This window comes from Vigna radiata, chromosome 5, assembly GCF_000741045.1.
Source record: "Vigna radiata var. radiata cultivar VC1973A chromosome 5, Vradiata_ver6, whole genome shotgun sequence".
Classification (NCBI taxonomy): Eukaryota; Viridiplantae; Streptophyta; class Magnoliopsida; order Fabales; family Fabaceae; genus Vigna; species Vigna radiata.
This window is the reverse complement of record NC_028355.1, coordinates 34,183,134-34,188,269: the sequence shown is the minus strand read 5'-3', so window position 1 is coordinate 34,188,269 and position 5,136 is coordinate 34,183,134. Positions and strand designations below refer to the sequence as shown.

At 32.7% G+C, this 5,136-nt stretch overlaps 1 pseudogene; it reads left to right on the top strand.

Annotated features, from left to right (window-relative positions):
- The first annotated feature begins 1,274 nt into the window (after positions 1-1,274).
- On the top strand, positions 1,275-4,396 carry LOC106760649 (annotated as a pseudogene).
- The last annotated feature ends 740 nt before the right edge of the window (positions 4,397-5,136 follow it).

The window sequence follows — 5,136 nt, the reverse complement described above, 5'->3', positions numbered from 1 at the left end:
GTACACATAACAAAGTCGACTGACACATGAAAAAACACTTTGAAATTCTTTTCAATCCAAAACGTCACAAAGCACTGATGTTGAAAATTTGTACAAAGGTTTTAGAATAGTCGAATCCATTACAGGTGTATTCAACTGTACTAGAACTTTGTTACACACTTATAAGTTCATAAAGGTGCTTGTGATTTTTCACTTCCAGAATGTACTATTATCAAAAACATTTTGTTACACATTGTCATACAAGCATGTTCCAAAGATATATCACACAATTAACATAGGAACATACAACACAATATATCAAAACATGTTCAACAGATATAACAACAAGTTCAGAACAAGAACATGTAAAACAGCAACATGTGTACTGTTATTAAGCATTGTGTTGTCATAATCAAAAATCAGATTGATATAGAGTTTGTGTTGTCAACAAGCTCAACATGAGCCAATAGCCTTCAGCGTTGAGGGACCCAGAAAAGGAAGTCAAGCGTGAACCAATGGCTTCTAGCGCTGAGGGCCCCAGAAAAGGGCGCTCAAGCATCCTTGATCCTCTTTTCTGATGATTTTTTAGTTCTTTTAGTTCCAACTTCTTGGTACTTCAACTTCCCTTCCAAATCATCCAAATTTCCTACAAAATCATGGGAAATTAGGGATATAATCATAAAGTATAAGCTCAACTCTCTTTATTCACAAAATAACCTAAAACTAAAGGATTAAGCCAGTTTCTAAGTCGAAAAGGGTTCATTTAGTATCAAAATTGACCCACAAATAATGGTGAAATCAACCGTTATCAGCTACCCTATTTATCATCATTATATTGTGTCTAGGGATACTCTATTTATCATGTACTTTGTATCAAAACTTTCTTATATTTAGAATGAGAGTGAAAGGGATCTTTCAAGCCCTTGAGAATTATTTTACAGTTTCAATCTCAAGTGGTGGGAACTTTATGAATTTTAGAGCAAATAGTCATGAAAGAAGTAGTAAAAGAATCCAAGAAGAAGAAGTAAGTTTTCTTATGTATTCTAGTAGTCGTTTTAGCCCTTCTATGAGTGGTATAACATCTTTAAACCATCAAGGACCCTTCCCCTTTGCATTTTTGAACCTTAAAGATCCATATATTTCAAAACACCAAAGGTGGCGCTCAAAGCCTTGTCAGGGGTGCCCAAGTGCTGAATTTGCAAATAGAATGACGCTTAGCGCTCCAAAAGGGCGCTCAATGCAGAAAAATTGCGAAATGAATAACGCTCATGCCCTAGAAAGGGTGCCTAGGCGTGATGGCTCTTAGCACCCAGGAAAAGGGCACTCAAGCGTGCCCTGCACCACATGTCTTGGTGATTTTGCTATTCTTTGAGTTTATCATGGATACCAGTGCCTGAACTTAGTTGTGATTCTTCCAGAAACATAGTTTTAGCCTACAAAACAGAATGGACTAGTGATGATATGTATTAAGTGTAACCCAATAGGTTTACTGATGAAAGTAGAAGAAAATGAGAGTTTCTATTCCTTTTTGTGGAAGAGAAGGAGGAATGAGTGGAGACCAAAAACAAAGAAAGTAAGGAGAGGTAGTTTAGTTGCATGGATTCTTTTTTTTTTTTTAAAGTAAGGTGTGGTGTTGGATGTTGGTCTTGAAAACAAAAGAAAAGAGAGAAAAAAGAGAAAAGAGTTAAGTAGAGGATTGGTTGAAGGTGTGTACATGAATTAGTGTAAAAGTGAGAATAGGTATATGTAAGTTGTAGGGAGAAGAAAGAAGAATAATCTGAAGTAGGTTTGATAAATAATAATGGAAGAAAAGGGAAAGATTATACATCTGGGTTACGTAGAGTTGAAAAAAATAGGAAAATGAGTGTTTTGAATATTTGATAGTTGAAATAAAATAGAAAATATGGAAAAAGGAGAGAGTGGGAAGAGTTAATAATTCTGGAGAAATAGAAATTTGTGAACCTGTATGTAGCCACCTTGATGAGAAAGTAATTTTATCTTTATATTTATATATTATATATATTTATCACTAATATTTTGCATATCTCAATCAAAATCTCAAATTTTGTTACATACTTCTTAATATAAACAAGTAATATAAAGAACCAAAATAATTACAATAATAATGATTTTTGTTAGAGATACTTATTTCAAAACCAAATTTCTAGTTAGGAATAGAATGTGTGAGAGATGGATTTAAGCAAAAAAAAAATGAAATTGCAGTTGTTCAAATTTATAAAGTGGAGTTATTTTATAATGATTTGTGTTTCCGGTTCATTTTTTTAGTATCTCGTTATTTCCTAAAGCTTATTTTGAATCATCGTTGTGTAAAATATATATATATATATATATATATATATATTCTTTTCTAAAAATAAAATATTATCACTAATATGTTTTGCATATCTCAATCTAAATCTCAAATTTAAGTTTTGTAAATCTAAAAATTATTTGACATATATATATATATAAAACATGTTCTTTCAATTTCATTTTTATTTATATTTTATATTTTTTTTTACTTTAAAAAAAAAACAATAATTTAACTTATTTTTAATTTTTAATTGAACTCAACAATGGAATACACAAAACTAGTTAACAACAACCTCATATAAAAGTGATTACGTTGTTCTCAAACTTTTATCAGTTGTTGCACCGAAACCTAAAGAAGGAGAGCCTACGTCTTCCCATTAACCACCATGGTTGGATCTCCATTTCTGCAATTCCAGAACCTTCTTTTTCCTTTTTGTTTTACTCATATTTGGATGTCGTTTTCGTGCAAACATTCAAGCATAGGAATGGAGACCGCAACAAGCACGGTTGCAGCCACGTCAAATTCATTCGATGCTCTAACTGCGGCAAATGTTGCCCTAAGGTTTTGATTTCACTTCCTCTCTCCTTCAAATACCTGTATAGGATTGCAATTAAGATTTTGTGTTGTATGCAAAATCAAAACAGGACAACGCAATCAAGAGATTTCACGTGAGGAACATTGTTGAGCAGGCTGCNGTTAGAGATGTGCAGGAGGCTTGCGTCTATGAACATAATAATAATATTCTTCACCTTCTTGTTTTTAATTAAAAATCCACTTACTATTATTTTTTTATTTTGCTTTTTAATTGTTATGTGTAGAATACATGCTTCCCAAGTTGTATGTGAAGATGCAGTACTATGTTTCATGTGTCATCCACTCTCATGTTGTTAGGGTTCGATCCCACACTAATAGGAGGAAGCGTGACCCTCCTCAGTGATTCATCAGGTGCAGGGTAACCCTCTGATGAAGCTTTTCCGATTTTCATTCCACGGTTTTCAATGTGATTTGGTCTTTGTTTTTCAGTTTGTTGCTGAATTAAGGATAGTTTAGATCAATTTATGTTTTCTGTATAGATAGACAGTTTGAGTATTTCATTGATTAATTGTTTAAAAATTCAAGCTGAACCTGATATGCTCCACAAATGAAAATTTTTAAAAGTAGTTTTTTTGTGTACATTGATTCTTATGTGAGTTCCCATTGTGTAATCATGATTGTATTCTTGAAACTTCTTTTGTATTAAAACAAATGCTATCTTGCTTTTTGTTCCTTGTTGGTGTTGGGTCGTACTTATTCTATTCCATACCATGGTGTAAATTTATTCGATGTTGGAGTAAATTTAATTTTTGAACTACTACCCTTTTTTCCATTTAGTTTTCAGAAAATTTAAAAACTTGTTCAATAGTAGTGGTATTAGGAACCGTGCCAAGTATTATGGGCCATGCCAAGTATTTCTCAAAATTTTAGAACTCTTCAAACTAAAACTATAATATGGGATATATTCAATATATTATGATTACTTGAGTAATTTCATTAATTTAGGCCCCAAATTTTATAAACTCTTCAGTACAAGATGTACCTTAGAAGACTCAATATTTGATATTCAATATTTTAGAGCATTGTTTTAGAGATAAGGTGTTATTTTAGAGGCTAAGTTGGTGGTTTATTCTTTTTATTGAGAATTTGAGTTTGACAATACTGGAAATATTTGAGATGGCCCGATCATATCTAAATTCTTTTTCCACAATTACATGTGGACTGTATAATTATGAACTTTATCTGATTTTGTTGGGAAATTTATATATTAATGATTTAGTTAATGATTCTAGCAATGTACAATGGGAAATTGTTTAACATTAGTAAAATATGCTATATTTAATTGTTTTATGTGTCTTTATTATGAGTCATCAATTAATGTAACCCTTACTCTTGTTCACCCTTTTTTATGAATTCATTTGTATTTTTGAAGGATGATGCACCTAGGCCCGGTCAGCCTGGTCAAGCCCCGCAACCTGTTGGGGTAGGAGCTCCTGCCGTGCTTAAAGAGCAAATTTTAAGTTTTTAGGCTTTGTTGGTTAAGTTTTATGTCACAGACTTATGTTACATTTTTGTTTATTTTTTAGTTTTGAGTTTTGTGTGGGGATTATATATTATAATTATTTGCTTTAGTTCCAAAGAGTACTTTTATTTCTGAGTATCGAACTCACCGCTAAGCGCAAATCTGGCGTTGAGTGTTGTCAATGTGGGCCTGGGGCAGTTTCTTGTTATTTTTAAGAGCTATTTAAGGATTTAGTCGACCTAGAGGGTCTATCTTTTGGCAGAAGCAGGCGCAGAAACACTTTTTTCACCACTTGGAGGTTGATTTTGGATGCAAAAGCTCCAATCTAACGTTTCTAGGGTTCTATCTTTCATTCTTTTCATTATTTTCATCTAGTTTCACCATGTCTATGGTGAACTAAACCTCCATTGTTGTTAGGGAAATAATGTAATCCTTTGAAACTCTCATGTATTGAATTGATTCTTTATAAAACATGCTTTACTTCATTAATTGTTAGGGTTTTTCCTCTACACTCTATGCATGCTTTGTTTAACTCATTCAATTGCATGATCATTAATTTTGTCAATATGGACACATACGGGAAAATCTAGACTTGAAGAAATTCTCTCGAGAGCAATATTACCTAGACATAGGGATAGGAGGACCGATTGCCTTTAAGCTTCTGTGCGAATGTAATGCATGATGAATTTCTAGGGAGACAAGATATTGTAAACTAATAATTAGGAGTAGGCTCTCGTCACCGAGACATGGGGTTTAGGGTAAGTTAGAATGTGACATTTGTTGGTAT